The following is an 18,881-nucleotide window of genomic DNA, read 5'->3' as shown; positions in this document are numbered from 1 at the left end:
TTCCTCACACACCAGCTTCCTGGAGAAACTGGTGCTCCTTGGGAGCACCACGTGCCTGGGAAGCTCCCAGCTCTCCTCTCGTGTCCTGTTTGTATCCGTGTCAAAAAAGTATTGAAATGGAGGTGCCTTATGTGGAGTTCTAACTTGATTTTTTTTTTTTGAAAATCTGTTTCTTAAAACGTTGTTGTTAATCCTCTTGAGAAGCAAAAGGGTAGACTTGGAGTTTTTTCTCGTTTAAAAAAAAATAAATTGGAATTTGCTGTTTTCCCTCAAAGCTGAAGCCCTCGAAGGGGGAGATGAGGAAATGCTAAATCAGAAATGGTGGTTACAGATTTCTCCCTTTGGAAAATTTGGGAGGGCTGAACTCCTGAGTGGGGGATGTGGGGTGGGAGGAGGCCACGGGCAGTGACCTGAGTGACCCAAACTGCTCTTTGGTCAAGGCCAGGGGGTAAATCATCAGTTCCACACGAGGGCTGGGCAGGATCTCTTGGTACAACTCCATGATCCAACAGTTTCTCCATGTGAGAGTTTAACTCCTCAGAAAAAGCGGATGGAGACTTGCTGGGGTCATGATGCTCATTTCTGAGGACACTCAGCTGGAGCAAAACTCTTACAGCAATCCCTGCTGTGCAGCTGCACTTCCCCTGGACCTGCTCATCATCCCAAACTTCCTGCTCTGCAGGAAGCTGGATCTGGGGCGGGTGCTGGGGCTGTGGCCCAGCAGTACTGGGGGATGAGCAGAGATGGGGAATGATTGTGGTGCCAAACTTTGCCCCAAAAGGCACAGAGGAACTGCTCAGAGACAGAGTTTTAGTCTTTAAGCAGGGAGGTGTTTATTCAAGGCAACGCTGGAGAGCAGCCAGCTCACGCTGGACAAACTGCTCTGCCTCTTCAGTGAAAAGACAGGATTATATACAATTTTTACAAGTGATTACAACATTTTCACGTGCATATCCATATAATTGCAACACCTAGTTATAATATTCCTAATAGGCGGAGTCTGGGAGGAGTCTGGGGTGGAGTCGTCTTTCTGGGGTGATGTTTGGTGGTCGTTCCTGTTCCTTCAGCCTCGCGGGGTCGCATTTTTACTCTTCTTCCTCGGCTGAACTTTTCAACTGGAGCCCTGTGGGGATGGAAATGAGCCCCTGGTGTCAGAGCCCACCTTGCTCTGTGGGTCTGGAGTCCTGAGGTGGGAGAAGGCTGGGAGAGGGGTGTTCCAGGCAGGATCTGCACTGTGTCATCCCAGAGCTTAATGGATTGCTGTGGGCAAAGGGAATAAGGTCCTAAAAACCCCAACAGTTTGAATCCAAATCTGCTGCAGCAGAGGCACTGGTGAAGCTGCTCTGTGTCACTGCAGTGTCAGAACCAGCCCAGGGTGGGGGTTGCTGCTTTTCATGTCCTGGGTCCTTGCTTGTTGCTTGCAGGAGAAACACTTCCAGAGAAACTGGGGCTGCTCCATCCCTGGAAGTGTCCAAGGCCAGGTTGGATGACTCTTGGAGCAGCCTGGGCTGGTGGAAGGTGTCCCTGCCCATGGCAGGGGGTGGCACTGGATGGGCTTTGAGGTCCCTTCCCACCCAAACCATTCTGGGGTTCTGTGAACTCCAGGGCTGCAGCCACCTGAATGTCAAAGCTGGGCATTCCCATCACTCCATGTTCGTTGTGGAGTCTCAGCTCGCTTTGGGATGAGGGTCCTGGGCTGTGCTGGAGGCTTTCCCAGGGCTGGGAAGAGCTTCAGCAGAGCGTGGGGGTGACGAGCAGGTGGCCAACAATGGGGTCAGCATTAAAAGCTTCCCTGAAAACACAGCAATGTGACTCCAAATCCGCGGGAGGCTCAAGCAGAGAACTGGGTGGGGTTTTTTTCCCTTCCCTCCATCTGTCATCCTTAAAACTCCTTTTGAAAGCAGCTTAAACCTTCATCAGCTTTGACCACCAGCTCCTGACTGGCACAAAGGTTGGTGTTTCCTTGCACGTTGTGTTACCTTTGGTGGCCTAAAGGGACTCTTGTGCTCTGTCTTTTGTGGCGTTTGGGGCTAATAAAGGCCAACTGCAAAGGGCCAGCTGCCCTGCTGTGCCAGCAGCTCCTGGATCCCTTGGATTCCCTTGGCAATTGGCAGTGGGCGTTGGACATCCCTCCAGTGCTGCCTGGCTGTGGCGTTCGGTGCTGCCCCAACCAGCCAGTTCCCTGCTTTTAACTCCTTTTGCAGCTTTTCAAACCAATCTGCCTTTGCCCTCGGCTGCTGCCCTTGGGGTGTGAGGCAGCAGGGAATGGGCAGGGGCTGCACCACCAGGGTCTTCCTCACCCAAAATTCTCCCCTCGGGGCGGGCAGCAGGAGGGGAGGAAGGGCAGGTGGGCACAGGGGGGTGGCAGCCCCAGAGGTGCCTCCCTGTCCCATCCAGGCTTCACCCCTCAGCTTCACCTCCTGCCACGGGGCCACGTGTGTGTTCTGGGAGACCCTCAGGCACTTCTGGAGAAGGGATGTGACCGAGACCCCCGCTGGGGTCTGCCCTGGGGGCCTGATGTGCCTTTGGGGTCCCAGCCCCAGCCAGGCTGTGCTGGCCCAGGGCGTGTGTGCTGCAGACAGGCCGGGGCTGTGGCTGTTGGATGAACTCTCCAGTCGTGTTTGCTTGGGCTTAAGGCTCGAGCAAGGAGCCATAAAAAGGGAGGATAACATCAGCAGAGGAAAGTGGAAGGAGGCCAAGAGGAACGTGGCCAAGTGCCCTTTCCTTCTTTCTCTGGCTCTGTGCGGGGAACCCCCGAGAGTGTGGGATGTGTCACATCCCTGTGCCAGGCCGGGCATGGCCCCACCACCACGGGGACACACGAGAGGAATGTCCCTGGTGGGGGTCTGGGGGTCCCGGGGAGGGCAGGGAATGGAGGGAGGCTGAGCTGGGGGAGAGGGGCCCAGGGAAAGAGCTCCTGTACGGATGGAGCTGCAGCTCCCGCTCCACCTCGGGGCACATCCACGTGGGGTGGCTTCTGTCGCCGCGTTTGGTGGCACGGGAGGGCCGGTTGGGGTAGGAGGAGCCCCGTGGCTGCATCCCGGGTGTCTCCACGGAAGGAATTAAGCAGGGCGGGGCAGGAGACGGCGGCGGGGGGAGCGGAGTGTGTGCGGACATCCCGCGGGCGGCTGGACCGGCCTCTGCCAGCCCCTGCCAGGGCCACGGGGAGGGACAACCCCGGCTCCGGGAGGGGACAACCCCGGCTCTGAGAGGGGACACCCCCGGCTCCGCACTGCTTGTCCCTGCAACCCCCTCGGCGGGATTCCCGCCCCGGGAATTCCGTGCCATGGCTCAGCACACCCCCCCGAGCGAGCCCCGGTGCCGATGGAGGGTTGGGAAGCGGGGCTGACCCCGGGGATGCCCTGGCAGCTCCCCCACAGGAGACCCCCGCGGGCCGGTGGAGGCTCCCCAGGAGCTGCTCCCCTTCCTGGGCACAGGCTCCCCGTGCCAGGGGAGGGCCGTGGCCCGTCCCGAGGGTCCCGTGCCCTGGGGGAGGGCAGCGAGGGTGCCCTGGGAACAGCCCCGGGGCCGCGCTGACGGGGGATGATGCAGCAGCACAGCCCCGGCCCGTGACGCTGCCGGGCTGTAATTAGCAGGTGCCAGCACTGCTGGGGTTTGGCCCTGGTTCAGCCCTGCTTTGCCTCTGCTTCCTCCCACCATCCTCCTCCTCTGTGGGGCTGAGCAGTCCCGCGGGCACAGTCCCCCCCAGAGCCCGTGTCCCGCAGGCTGAGGAGCAGAGCTGTGCTCCGGGAGGCAGCACGGCGAGGCTTTCAAACCCACTGAAGCAGTTTGGTGGGTGTGAGGTCCGTGGGGGAGCCCTGTGCTCGTGGGAGCTCTCTGGGCACCGCCACAGTCCCAGGAAACGCGGGCTCTGCCCTTGCAGAGCAGCCACAAGTGAATTTGGGGCTGTGTTTGGGGTTTTCCCAGGCGCAGAGCCGGGGGTTTGCATGTGGAGGGGATGAGTTTGGTCCTGGCCGTTCCCCTGTTGCTGCAGGAGGGGAAGTGGTGACACAAGTTCCACACTGGGAACAACAGGTCACATCCCCCCAGCCCCACAAACCTGCAGCCCCCTGGGCTGCTCCTCTCCCCTCCATCAGATGTGTCTGGAATTGAGTAAGAAGTCTGAGCATTGATCTGTTGGAGTGAGTCCAGAGGAGGCCACCAAGATGAACAGAGGGATGGAACCCTTTCCTACGAGGAAAGGTGAGGAAATGCCTCACCACCCCCACAGGGAAGAATCTCCTCCCAATGTCTAATCTAAACCTACCCTCCTTCAGCTTAAAGCCATTTCCCCTTGTCCTGTTCCTCCAGGTCCTTGTCCCCAGTCCCTCTCCAGCTCTCCTGGAGCCCTTTAAAGCCCTGGAAGGGGCTCTCAACTCTCCCTGGAGCCTTCTCTTCTCCAGGGGAACCCCCCCAGCCCTCTCAGCCTGGCTCCAGAGCAGAGGGCTCTCCTCTCATCCACCTTTTCTTGTCAGAAAGCAGCAGGACCTGCTCCTGCCTTGGGCAGGGAAGGAGAGATCACCAGGGCAGAGGCATCACTTCCAGCACCTCCTGGATGGCCTGGAGTCCTCTGTGGCTGGCAGAGAGCTCCGAGCCTGGTGTTCTCCAGGGGTACGTGCACACACCCACACACACACACTGCAGCTGTGCACAGATGTCTCTTGGACCCCGCTGAGGGTGTTTATTCCTATTTCCAGCTGCTCCCAGCCGACCTTTTGGCTGGCTCTGGTGCTGGTGGGGCTGTTGGAGTCATTCACAGTCTGGTTTTTGTCAAGAGCTGTGATCCAGCAAACCTCTGCCCCAGGGACCGGGGGGCAGGGGGGGCGCGGGGTCTCTCCACTCACTGCTCCCACTCTGCAACCAGGGCCCGTTCCCAAGGGATTTCACCCCAAACTCGCATCGGGCAAGACCCGATCTGCCATTTCACCCGACTTCTGTGCCATCAGCCGGCCCTGCCGCGGCGTCGGAAGCGGAGCAGGGACAGCTCCGGGTCCACCTGCTCGGCGGAGCTCCCGGGCGGAGCCGCGACAGGAGCCCGGAGCGGGGCCGGGAGCGGGGCATTGGCACCGTCTGCAGCAGCGGCAGCTGTTTGCGGAACGAACGTGTGTCCGTGGCCTAGGAGACCGTCTCTTGCCTGGAGAGCTGACAGTGGGAATAAAGACGTTTGCAGAAGGGAGACAAAGGCGCGATTGTTGCGGCCGGGGCTCGGCCGGGGAAGCGGCTGCGGAGCACGGAGGCCGTGGCGGAGCCGCCGGGCCCTGCGGGGCTTCTCCCGCTGCCAAACAGCAGCTGGAGCTCGTGGAAAACAACTCCCCGATGCCCCTCTCAGCGCTGGGAAGCTCCCGGCAGCCGGGTCCGCTCCCGAGAGGGGAGCCGGCTGGTGGCACTGGGACTGGGACTGGGACTGGGACTGGGACTGGGACTGGGACTGGGACTGGGACTGGGATGGGGAGCAGCCCCGCGGCTGCCGGAGAGGCAGATCCCGGGGGTCGGGGCCGAGGGTTTGGCTCTCGGGGGCTGGGACTGGAAGAGAAACAACCAACGGTGTCCCGCAGGGAACGGCTCCGGGAATTTCCGCGTGGGTTCTGCGGGAGGGACCCGCTGAGCCCGGGCTGTGCCGGCGCTCCGGCCCCTGGGATGGGGAGCGGCCGAAGGCTGTGGCTGGTGTGTCCCTGTGTGTCCCTGTCTCCATCCCCGTCTGTCCGCCAGCTGTGCCAGCTCAGAGCCCCCGCGCTGTGCCTGGCACCCGGCATGGGGACCGCGGCGTGCTCAGGCTGTCCTTTGTGCGACCCAGCAACCCGTGTGAGGGACAGGCTGGGCTGGGGGACAGAGTGGGTTGGGGGACAGGCTGGGCTGGGGGACAGGCTGGGCTGGGGGACAGGCTGGGTTGGGGGACAGGCTGGGCTGGGGGACAGGGTGGGCTGCACGGATCCTCCAGGCACACACAGACCCTCCCCCTGCAGAGTTCTGCAGTGCTCTGTCTCTGGTGGGCTGAGACCACCTGCCCTCTCTGGATACCTCTGGCACCACACGCCCCAGGTATCTCCGTGCAGCAGTCTGGGAACACCCTGGTGTTTAAGTGAGTCATGGAACCTCAGGGTCTCGGTCACCTTCTCATCAGTGTGTCACTCGCCCCCTCACACGCCCACCGCTGTGTCGAGAGGGTGTCGCTTCTGCCTGACAGAGCATCTCCCGGGAGCTCCGCCCGTGCTCCAGCGGGAGCGGAGCTGCCCGGCCCCGGAGCTGCCCTGGGAGGGCTGGGCACAGCAGGGAATCTGCAGCGACCTGGGCATTTCCTCCCCGTGAAGCAGGAGCTGGAGCCGGAGCCAGGCGCTCTTGTGCTGCCTCTTTTCTTCCCCAGATGGATGCACGAGTCCCATTTGTCAGGAGCATGTTTGTGCAGCGCGGAGCCGCGAGCCTGGATCCGAGCCTGGGCGCTGGCCCAGGGCTGCTCGGCTGCAGCGGGAATGTTCAGGGGCAGGAAGCGCTGGCTGCTGCACATTCACACCCTCCTGCGTGTCTGCAACGGGAAAGCCTGAGAAAAACAAACCCCGTTTGGGTTTGTTGGCCCTAAAGCAGCTTCTTCTCCCACTCTGCTTTTGGCTAAAACCAAGGAGGAGCTTCCCTGCCTTGCTGAGCACTTTGGTGGCAAAACTGGGCTTCAGATGCTTTTTCTTCCTGCTGGAAGTGATGAGGAGATCCCTGCCAGGCTCTCTCTCCTCCCTCACCACAGGAGAGCCAGAGAAGCCTTTTCTCTCTCTAGGATGATGTTGTTGACACAGTGTGTGCAGACACCCCCCCACCCGTAAACAACGCGGTGATTTCCAAACAGAGCTGGGCTTTGCCACCGTCCCCTGCAGCCCCTGTGGATCTGGCTGAGCTGTGGGGAGCGTTGTTCCTCTCTCCAGCAGACCAGGCCCATCCAGGGCTGCCTCTGCAGCAGATCCCAGGGCTGGACTGGAGCTGAGTCACAGTGTTGGGTTGCGGGAGGTGTCCAGGACAGGACGTTTTAATCAGCCCGGGAGGAGAAGCTGTTCCAGTAAAAAAGAACAAAATATTTTATCTCCTCACGGTCCAGCTGCGAGCACAGGGACTTTCAGTGTGTAACACTTCAGGGGCCCAAGAGACACAGTTTTCCCACATTCCCTCCCCACCACAACCAATGCCCCGGGGCACGCTCCTGTCTCACCAAACTTCCACGGGGAAGAGTTTCAACATTCAAATACCAGCAGCCAAGATTTGTACCAAGGGTGTTGTTACCACTACAGTGTTTGTACATGATCCTTCGTGGGTTTGATATGGACAAGCTGGGCAAAAGGTACTTTTGGTCAAACCCTGAGCGTTTTCTTCCACAAGTGAATCGCGGAACATCCGGAGCTGGAAGGGTCTTCCAGGCCAATTCCTGAACGAGGGATGCTCAAGGTGGAGACAAAAGGTGCAGGGATGAAAGCCCTGGTCTGTTGAGGAATGTGAGTTTTGGCAGCATCCTGAAATCCCTTCCCTTCTTCCCTTTGATGTTCCTCTACCCCCCCCTTCCAGTGGGACACAGGGCCATGCCAGCAGTGAGCAGGACCTGCCATGGGCACCTGCAGGTCTTTGCTGGTGACAGAGACCAATGCAATCGATTAATTTTCAGGAATTATTCCCACAACAGGGGGTTGAATGAGCTGGTTTTTAAAATCCCTCCCAACCCAAGCCATTCCAGGATTATACAATTCCACGATTCCACGAGGAAACAATAGCAGCAACCCATCCTGCACATCATTACACGGATGCACATGCAGAAAATAGCTATTTTATGCTGTTCCTTTGTTTAGCAACTCTAACTGCTTTAAAATTAATGGGCTGTAAATATTAGAACCAGACCCGGTCGCTGGGAGGCTCAGCAGAACGAGCTCGGCTCCGGGGGCTCTGCTCAACATCAGGATGTCATTTCCAGGGTTTTATTCAGTTTCCTCCTCTGCCCTGGCAGGAGAGACAATATTTTTATTTAACAAACACCAGCGTTTGGAAATATACTGATTGTTCTCAGCTCGGTGTATTTTCAGCCATAAATAAACAGCGGCGAGCAGCCAAGCCCCCCGCCTGCCCCTGCCCTTTTTTGGGTTAGAGAAGTCGGTCACAGATACACCAACCTTCCCTTAACAACAGACTTCCTTTTTTTGACCTATTCTTTCAGTTTTGGCCTGATTTTCCTCTCTGAATAGAGGCTCTCTGTCATCAGCTGCTAGAGGAGAGATTATCTCTCCGCTCTCCATGCCCAGCGTCCTGACTGGGAAGACCTGAGGGATTACCACAGGATAATTTGGTAATAAATAGCCATATTTGTAATATTTGGTTACAAATCACATCCTAATGCTCTTTAATAACGGGGCGTGTTCACCACGCAGACACAGAATTTCTCTTTCATCACAAACCCTCCAAGATTTCTGCCCATTTGTCCTTTAATCTAATCCTGAGAGGGACCTTGGGCACAGTCCTGACGCCGATGGTCTTCCATCCTGCTGCCAAGTCATGTTGTTGGGTCTCTTTTCCCAGCCTAAACCCCAACTCAGCAGCAGCACACGAGGAGTTTGGTGCAGAACCTTGTCAGCAAAGACGTCAGCAAAGGAAAAAATGAGGTATTTTGCTTGCAAGGCACCATCCCTGCAATGAAACGAGAGGATTTTGAAGCTGCAGGGACTCAGGTGGTCCTGACTCCTCTGCTCTCCCCAGCTCTGGTGGTCCACGGGGTGTTAGAGCTGGAATGTGGCCCTACAGTCTTAACCAGACTTGCAGAGTGTGTTTCAGTTTGTAAATAAGTCAGGAAAGTTTGTTTCAGGGTTTCTTTGCTTTCTCAGTGCTTAAATCTCCTGTTTCATGGTGAAGGTTTAAAGCTGGTGAGAAAGAGCCCTGTCCTGCTCTCCTGTCCCAGCCAAAAGATAGAGGAGTAACCTCTGCTGAAAGACCAGAATGGAACTGTGGAGAGAGTCATTCTTGTCTTTAATTAAGGCAGGGCAGGGCAGCACTAATTACACTCATGGCTTTGAAGAGGGAAATCAGGGGCACTGCAGCCCTTTGTCCACTTTCCCTTTGGGACCATGGCCTTGGTCCCCTCCCACAGCAGCTGGAAGAGCCTGTCCAGCAGTTCTCCAGCAAAGCCCCCTTTCTGCTCGTTGTGCTGCATGTCCCCAACTTCAATCCCATTTTTGGTTCCTCTCCTGCCTCTGTGTGGCTGATCTGGAGGAGCTTTGAGGTCCCTTCCCACCCAAACCCTTGCCTGACCAGGAGGGGAGGTTGGGGGCAGTGGTGGTGGGGCTGCAGGGCTCTGGGACCCATCAGGCTCAGGCTCCTTCCATGAGCTCTCCCCATCCCAGGGCTCTGCTCCTCGAGCCCCTGTGGGACACCCAAGCTCAGGCTCATCCCATGAGCTCTCCCCATCCCAGGGCTCTGCTCCTCGAGCCCCTGTGGGACACCCAAGCTCAGCTCATCCCATGAGCTCTCCCCATCCCACTTTTGCAAGAGCTGTGACCCCATTTGAAACCCTTTGGGCCAGTTCCCCTCATTTAAGGAGCCTCTGTTGCAAACCTACACTCCCTCATTAATGCTCAGGCTGCCCTTGTTCCCTCCCCTCTCTAACAACGTTGCATCCTCACCAGTGCTTATTTGGGATGACTGTGGGAAGATTTTGCAACCAGACAGAGCCTTGGCAAAACACTCATTATGGCTGTGGCTCATCTTCTCATCCCAGAAATTGTGTCTTCCCCCAGTGCCCCAAATCTGCCTCCATTTGCTGAGGCAGCAATTTGACATTTAAGTCATTTGGTTCTTCTCAGTGGTTTCACATTTTGTGTCTCAGGTTTCCCGAGGAATCTGTTGCAGACTAATGTTTAATCATGCTCTGGTAGGGTGACAGCTCAACTTCAGCAGAAATATTGCTAATGCTCCAATCTGGAATAATTTAATTCAAAGGCTGATGCTTTCCCAAAGGAGTGGATTTATTTAGATCCTAATTTTAGGGAAATGTTTGGGCTGGTTACAACCAGCACTGCTCTGTCAACATGTAAAGCTCTGTGCAGTGTGTTCCTGACAGTTGTGACTGATTATCCCTCGTTTTCCCTTCCAGAGACTCCAAGGCCAAGTAGAGGAGACAACAGGCATCAGAGCCAGTTCTCAGACACAGGAGAATTAATTCATTGACTTTTAAAACTGCTCTGGGGGCAACTCTGACAGAAGCCAAAATGTGGGAGGGATGTCCACATGGGACACAACTTCAATCAGAGCTTCCTTCCCAAAACTCTCTGCAGAGAGAATTTCATCCAGCTAAAATTAAAAGGTTCTTTGCAGGGTGAAATCAAGTGCCATGAAGGCTTCCAAGTGCTCTCTTAGAAGGATCTGAACATTGTCCTTGCCTCATCCAGTTCCATTTGGGGTTTATACAAACCACAGGCACAATCTGCAGGTTTTTTTAGCTCATATGTTTGCTAAAATCTTTTAGGAGTGATTCAGGAATGCTCTGAGCCTTGGAGAGAACTGCACACAGCAAAGGCTCCTCTCAGGGAGAGGAACTCCAGCAGCTTCTTTCATGGACTGTGGACTTTCTCTCATGGACTTTCTCTTTCATGGACATTCCCCTTGAAAGGAATGGCCTCAAGGTCACCCTCAGGGGTGTGCTAATGACACCTTAAATACCTTGTGCCATTTGTCTGGGCGTTATCTGACCCCGAAGCTTCTCCAACTCCCTCTTTTATTCCCTCTCTCCCTTTAAAGCTCCTTCTCTTGCCTAAAATGTCAGGTTTGATCCATCCCTGCACCTTCAGCGAGTCTGGTGCTCACAGGTCTTGAGCAACTCCAGAAATTGGGCCAGTTGAGGACTGGAGGATTGTCTACTGAGCAGCAGCAGCAAAATGTGTCTCATTGTGATGTGTAACGACCTCTGGGGATTGCTTTTAATTTGGGAAGGAATTCTTGAGTCATTCAGGCTTCCAAACCACTGTCTCTCCCACTCTCATATGGCATCTTTATGCTCCTGAGGTTGTCTGTCACCAACACATTCATCTCTGCTCTTAAACGAGTTAATTGTGACAGAGCTTTCTGATCTTGTCTTCACGACTCTCCTGTGATCTTTTCCACCCCTTCTCCGGGAGCAATTCCCAAGCCCTGCCTGTATGATTCCCTGTTTATTGACTGATGCTGGCACCAAACACATCTATTTATAGAAGCCTTTATCAATTGCTTCTTTATCACTCACTTTATGGCATTTCGAGCCCATAATTTTCCCAGTTGCCACAAACCCTCTTCAAGTCAAATAATTCAGGAGTAGTTTGGACAAGGGGGGCTTTGATCCCTTCAGAGTTTGTTTTCTTCCCCTTTAAAGCAGTTTTTAATGCAGCTACCACTCCACAGCTGAGTGCTGCTAATAGGGATCCATTCAGCTTCCCAGGGACTTCAGAATAGCTGAGTTGGGCTCTTTGGTTGCCTGGATCCTTGTCTGCTGGATGCTTCAATCCACAGAGGTGGGGCCCTAATTTTTCCTTAATCCTGCCTGGCTTCTGCCCTGCTGTTTTCTGTGATAAACCCTCCTGGCTGCAAAAATTAAAATGCCAAAATAATACCTAAAACCAGCTGCCCACAGCCTCCTTTGCTGGGCCCTCAGGCCTGCCTGCTCTCCCCAGAGCATCTTTTACCCTCTCAGAATGCTGGGGGGCTTCTGTCTCTCAGCCTTTCTGCTCCTGCCATTGCTCAGACTTTCTAGTTTTCTCCTTTTCTCTCCCCTCCTTCCTTTTCTGAATTTCAGAGCCTGCCAAGATTTTTTTCCTTCGGATTATCATCATTTTCCATGCTTTGTATGAACGAGTTGTATTTCTACCCCGAGCAACTGCGGTGAATTCTCTTCCCCCTCCACCCCCTTCCTTAAAGTCGCTCATTTTTGGAAGATGAATAAGAATTTAAATGGGATCCTCACCCGTAATACTGAGGGCTGCTGTCATTTCCCCCAGCTCTCGTGTCTTTTTAAAGCAAGAGCAGAAAGATACGTGGAAAAAATATGGCAGTTTGTGGCCTTTGAGCAGAAACTTTGGGTATTGTCGGCGGTTTTTTCCTCCTGGCAGTGATGGAATTTCACAATCAGGTCTCCAGGTCTGTTGTGTTGTCCCAGGGGAAGAAATAGTCTTCTGGAGACTGTGTTTAGGTTGTCTCTTCCAGAAAGCTCGGGTTTAACAACATGGTGATTAAATTAGATGACAGATTGAGTTTCGTCCTTCGGCATTTTCGGGCAACTTTTAATTCTCCCGTCATCCACCCTCTGCTTTCTGCACAACTGGAGCAGCTCTGCTGCAGCTGAGCCGTGCAGAGTGTGCTGCACTTTCACTCCTCTCCTTTGGCCCAGTCTCCAGCAGTTACACCCTCAGCCCAGCCTTTCTTCCTGCTCCAGCTTTGGATGTGAGATAATTCCTCGGAGATCACCTCTCTGGCTGTGGCCTCAGGGGTGAGCTGATTTACTCTGCTCTGGTTTGGCAGCCAGGGCCTGGGAGCAGAGTCAGGAATCCTTTCCAAGTGCAGCCTGAAAAACCATCTCGGTGAGGTGACAGGTTTGGATGGTCTGGAAGGGTCACGTTCCAGAACCTCCCGTGCCCTGGGCTGATCCCTCAGCAGGGGAGGGGGGATTCTGCCCCTCTGCCCCTGTCTCAGCTGAGACCCCCCTGCAGAGCTGCTCCAGCCCTGGGAACAGCAGCAGGAGGACGTGGAGCTGCTGGAGAGAGTCCAGAGGAGGCCCCGGAGATGCTGCCAGGGCTGGAGCCCCTCTGCTCTGGAGCCAGGCTGGGAGAGCTGGGGGGGTTCCCCTGGAGAAGAGAAGGCTCCAGGGAGAGCTGAGAGCCCCTGGCAGGGCCTGAAGGGGCTCCAGGAGAGCTGGAGAGGGACTGGGGACAAGGGATGGAGGGACAGGACACAGGGAATGGCTTCAAGCTGAAGGAGGGTAGATTTAAACTGGATATTGGGAAGGAATTCCTGGCTGGGAGGGTGGGGAGGCCCTGGCACAGGTTGCCCAGAGAAGCTGTGGCTGCCCCTGGATCCCTGGGAGTGTCCAAGGCCAGGTTGGATGGTTCTTGGAGCAGCCTGGGCTGGTGGAAGGTGTCCCTGCCCATGGCAGGGGGTGGGACTGGATGGGATTTGATGTCCCTTCCCTCTCAAACCTTTCTGGAATTCTGTGATCACGAAGGGCTGAGCTCTGTCCTTGCTGCTGAGGTGACACTGCCTTTAATCCACACACAGTCCTTGCTTCTGGCCTGAAAAGATGCTTTTCATGCAATTTTCCTGTGCAGCTCATATTTAAAGCTACAGCACCTACACGAAGGACACCCCCCCCTTTATTTGCATGTCTGAACTGCTGAGAAATAAGATGAATAACAGAAATAAGGTGAAGAACAATGAAAGTGTTGGAGCACAGATGAGTGATGCAGGAAATGTGTGTAAGTGGTCTAGTCTTTTCAAAGACAATTCCCATATTGCTGTCTCATCCCACCACTGGCAGGAATCTGGAGATTCAAGAGAGTTCACCAAAAGCAGGGAGAGCAGTTGTGGAAGAGAAAAGAGGGTGTGGTGGGACACTGGGAGATCAGCCACCTCAGGAAGAAGGAAAGTCAGAACTGATGTGATGGAACCAGAGAAAATTCTGAATGGCCAGGAGAATGAAGAAGGAAGGAGTTTCCAGTAGGAAGCTTCTATTTCCTTTTTTTTGCTGTAACACACAGCCAGAGGAATTAGAAAGCATCATTTTCCAAACCATTAGCTTGCACATGGACCATTACCCTCTGTAACTTGTAGCCACAAGAAAGTGCTGCCCCCAGCTCAGTAGGACCCAGAGAGGGAGTGGACTGTGGGGTCTGAGGATTGCCCAGAGCAGCCCTAATGAGTGGGATGGGAAGTGTGTTAAACTCCTGTGCCAGAGCTCCAACCAGCCCAGCAACCAGAGCAGGAGGAGACCCAGTGGGAGGAGATCAGCCCTGGGTTGGCCTGGCCTTACCTGTGCCTGGCACAGCACCCGTGGCACACGTGGCACAGCTGCCCCAGGCACGAGGCACCACAGCAAACACACGGGGGGTTCCTTTGCCCTTCACAGCTCCCTCGTTCTGTCCAAGCCATGACAGCATGGAAATGCTCCAGACACCCGTGTCCTTCATCTCATCTCATCTCCCTCAGTGCTCTCCTCCCAGCTCCAGAGGAGTGACCAGAACTTTCCCCTCTGCTGCTCCCTGTGCCTTATCTGGCACCTGGTCACGTGAGGAAGGAAGAGAGCAGTGAAATTAAAACAAACCAGACCCCCATCCCAGAGACACTGTCCTTGTTGGTGAGGGACATGACTTGCAGAAAACTTCTTGCAGAGCTGCAGGGCCTGATGGATCCAGGCTCTTTGCAGATGGCTCTTCCCCAGAACAGTCGCCTCGTGTCTCATCACGCAGCTTTTGTCAGTCCTGGTTACATGCTCCGTCTAGTTCGGGCTGGGAGCTCCCCAGGGCCCAAGGACCTCTCACCCTCTCCCGTCCCCCGAGTGTCCTGTGCACCAGAAGCAGGACAGAAATAGCAAATCACCATCAGAGTGATCAGGAGTAATTTGGGAGCTGCGTGTTGTGCACAGCGAGGGAGAAAACGTCCGTGGCTGCACCAGGGAGAGCTGCACCAGGGAGAGCTGCACCGAGCGGAGAACATCGAAATCCCCCCTCTGCCCCACTTGGTACTCTGAGGAGAATAATTTGATTGAAAGGCAAATCCTTTAATCTGCAGATATAAATCAGCAGAGTGGCAGAATTGCTTGGGGTGGAACATATCATATAGGGCATGTCCTGTATGTCTTTTCCCTTTAAACAGCCCCGGCCCTCCAGCTGTTTAACCTATTTATAAAAGGTAACTTAAGGCTACGCGCAGGCTCCTCGGGACATCTCACTCTGTCATTACGGCACACACTCAATTTTTCCGCCTCAGAACAATTGGGCTTGGTTTATGAAGGCCCAGGCTAGGGAAGGGATCAGCTCTGAGGCTCAGAGCCCTCTCCAGAGGAGCGGGATGAAGCCCTCCAGAAGGAAGGCCGGGCTGCCCTCTGCTTCCCAGGACACGGCTCTGCTGGGACAAAGAACCTGCAGATATCAGCCACTGATCAGGACAAGCCTCTGCAGGTCCCCCTCTGCCCACAGGTGGGATGCCAAGCTCTGGTCCCTGTGCTGTGGGTGGGAGGTGTCCCACACCCCGGGTCCCTCACAGTGGCACCTTTGGTGCAGGGGAGCAGCTGGAGCCGTGTTTCTGCTGGTGGTCTGGGACCACAGAGCCCTTGGCAGTAGAACTCACTGTCCCAGTCTCAGTGCAGCCCCGCAGCCACCCTCCTCCTGCTCTTCCTCCTCCTCCTCCTCCTCCTCTGCAGCCCCACACAGCCAGTTACAGATGATCAGATCACGGGGTGTGCCAGCTGCAAGGCAAATCCCATGACTGGTCAGAGAGACTCGACAGGTCTCTGGGATGGCAGGGATCCCCGGCCAAAATTCCATGCCTTCCATTGTGCTGGAGTCAGCTTTGATGAGCAGAACAGCCCTGGCTGGCTGGCGAGTATCTGCCAGTGGCCCACGGTCCTTCTGTGTTGTTGGAGCAGTGTCCTGACTCACTGAATATCTTCTCCTTGCACCCCTGATCCAGGACAGGGAAGGGATGAGGAGTGGAGTCTGTGGCATGGGAGGTTGGTTTTGTAGAGTGTTCAAACTCCAAGATGCTCACGGGCCTTCCATTTCAAAAATAAATACACTGACATTTCCTGACAGTGAGACTTGTTGGGTGCTGCTCCAAGTGTGGAGGCAACTCCCTGCTCTGGTCAAACTCTTCAGTTTTCCTTCTTTATAGGGACTTCAGGTTCATTGCTTACTAACTGCACTCATTTTTGGAAATGGCCCCTCCACGGGCTCAGTGAGGGATCAGAGGGGTGACAGGAGCCCTCGGCAGCACCGATATCCCTGCCCAGGCAGGGCAGACCCCGCAGCTCTGCCCCCCCAGCACTTCCCATGCTGGGCATCCACCTTTGGCTATCCCGTCGTGTGCTCTGGGGAGGGAATGACAAGCCCTTGACAAATGGGCAGGAGAGCTGCTCATCCCAGCTCATCCCCAGCACCGCCGGTGCCCTGGGAGCAGCAGAGCCCAGCGCTGCCGAGTCCTTCGTTCGCAGCGGCTCCGCCAAAACGGTGAGGAAGGAGCTCTGGGCTTTCCCTTTGGAGCTCTCCCCGGGCTCGGGCTTTCCCTTTGGAGCTCTCCCCGGGCTCGGGCTTTCCCTTCGCGGCTCCCTCGGTGCCGCAGGTGACTCACCCCCTGGGCAGTGCTGATGCCAGCCTGCCTTACCTGCCGCGCTAATGGAGCGATCATTAGGGAGATGAGCCGGTCCCCTTCCCTCGGCCCCAGCCACTTTCACTGTCTGGCCTGATGAAAGGGCAGAGCATGGCCCGAACACCTCCCGTCCCTCCACCAGCCCCACCGGGCAAAACAACCCCCCTTTGCTCGGGCGAGGACGGACACACCTGCAGCGTCTCAGAGATTTTGTCTGCCAGAGCCAAAGTGGTTCTGCTGCCCTGCCTTTCAGGCCAAATGCAGATGGAGAGGACTCAGGGAGCCCGGAAAAGCAGCTGGAAAAGCAAGTGGAGGAGTAGGTTGTATTCTTTTGAGGGATAAACAGAGATAAATGAGACGCTTTGAATTTTTGCATAGGGGAAATACGCGAGGAGGCAACAAACGGAGTGTGACCTGAAATTGCTCCCAGAAAGCAAAGGACAGACTTCAGATTTTAAAGGAAAACAAGGAAGTCTCATATCAGCAGTGCCCCAGGAAGCCATGCTAAGCTTGGGTGGAATAACAAAGGAGCAATGAGATCTTCTGGGCAAGACAGGCTTGTAAGCACAGTAACAGCTAAGAGGACACATCCATTGGTTGTTCACTTGGGAAGCAGCCCTTTCTGTCTTTATATTGGTGATTTCTGAAGAGTTACAGGAATTCATCTGTGTGGAGGGTAGAGGTGCAGCTCATATTATATATTGCCTTTCATTCCTTCTGGTCAGGAACAAGTTATTTGCTCCTCAGATACAAAGTGAGGTATAAAACTCTCTTCCACCCTGCTTCTTCCAGTGGCAATGATAAAAATTCCACTGGCTAAGGCTGGGGCAGGGCAGGACCTAAGAAATTCAGGAATCCCAGTTCTCAGTGTAAGGAGAAGCTACACTTAATGGGGTAAAAGAAGTAACAGCTGAAGATGTGCAAGGAGGATGTCATATGTCACAAAGAGGAAGAAAGAGATCATAGAATTAGAGAATCATAGAAGGGTTTGGTTTTGAAGGGACCTTAAGGATCACCCAATTCCCACCCCCTGCCATGGGCAGGGACACCTTCCACTAGCCCAGGTTGCTCCAAGCCCTGTCCAGCCTGGCCTTGGACACTTCCAGGGATTCAGGGGCAGCCACAGCTTCTCTGGGCAACCTGTGCCAGGGCCTCCCCACCCTCACAGGGAAGGATTTCTTCCGTACATCTCACCTAAATTTCCTGTCTTCCAGTTGGAGCCCTTTGCTCCTCGTCCTGTCACTACAGGTCCTGGTGAAGAGTCCCGCTCTGAAATGGGGATGAGAGAACCAGAAGAAGCTGCTCTCAACTGGCAGCGTGGGTGGGAGAGCAGTGATGGGACACCTGGACTGCTGTATGCTCTACAGACATATAGAGCATCAGAACTAGATGGTCTTTAAGGTCCCTCCCAACTCAAACCATCCCATGATTTACTTGGTTTCAATGGAGGGAAACCCCACAGCTGGTAGCCCATTCCCAGGGTCACAGAGCCAGGTTTGGGAAAGCCAGAAGCCCCTTGTGCAACGGCAGAGGGATGTTTGGATTCAGGTGGACAGCTGCTGCTGCAACATAGAGTTTACAAGGGACACACCTATGGCATTAAGGGTGTATCATATCCCTGTGCTGGGTTAAATACCCAGGTGTGCCAGGCTGGGATTTTTGTCCTTAATCCACCGAAGGACCTCTCCTGTGTGACGTTGTGCAGTGAAGGCCTGGCTTTGAGCTCTCAGGCTTTTCTTCTGGGGAATAAATTCCAGGCTTGGAATTTAGGAGAAAAGAGCCAGTTCTTTTTGAAGCCAAAAGCAGGTCAGCCCCGTGGTCAGACGTTCTCCCTGACACAGCACCGATGGAACCCACTTCTTTTTGTTGTACCGGTGTGTTGTAACCCACCACTTTTTGCTGCATTAGTGTGTTGTAACCCACTAGTTTCTGCTGTAGTGCTGTGTTGTAACCCAATAGTTTTTGTTGCACTAATACATCCACTCTACAGACCCAGGAATTACCATCCTGCAGTAGAACCAGGGTCTACCCCATCTTAGGGACTTGACAGAAAGTCTCGGAGAAGAAGAGAGGTGGATTTCCCAAGGAGAGAGGGGGATCTTTAAGCCTCTGATGTTCAGGGTAGGCTGGGACAGCCCTGACATTCAAACTGTGCCCGACGCTCCCAAAGAAAGCCATTAGGATGCTATTTTATCTCGGAGCTTAAAAATAGCACATGGTCTAAGCAGTTATAGATATGCCTTTCATCAGGGCACGGGATTTCCCTGCTCCCTTCCCGGCTCTGGCCCTGCAAATGTACCCACGCTCAGAGGGTTGGGAGGAGGAGGGTGGGCAGAAGCTGCAACACAACCTGGATGGGGTGTGGGCCCTTCCACGCCTGATGCAAAGGGTGTTTCCTCCCTCCAGTGACCAGACATGAGACACACCTATTTTTGTTTTAATTTAGTCACCACGCTTTGATTTTCTTATCTAGCAGGCCGATGTATCACGGATTTTCATGGGATTTAGTAGCTCTGGAGCTCCCTCCGGGCAGATGGGTGACACAG

Source organism: Pipra filicauda, unplaced genomic scaffold (assembly GCF_003945595.2).
Source record: "Pipra filicauda isolate LSUMZ 115617 unplaced genomic scaffold, ASM394559v2 scaffold556_size476704_pilon, whole genome shotgun sequence".
In the NCBI taxonomy this organism is placed as follows: Eukaryota; Metazoa; Chordata; class Aves; order Passeriformes; family Pipridae; genus Pipra; species Pipra filicauda.
Note: the sequence above shows the minus strand (reverse complement) of the source record.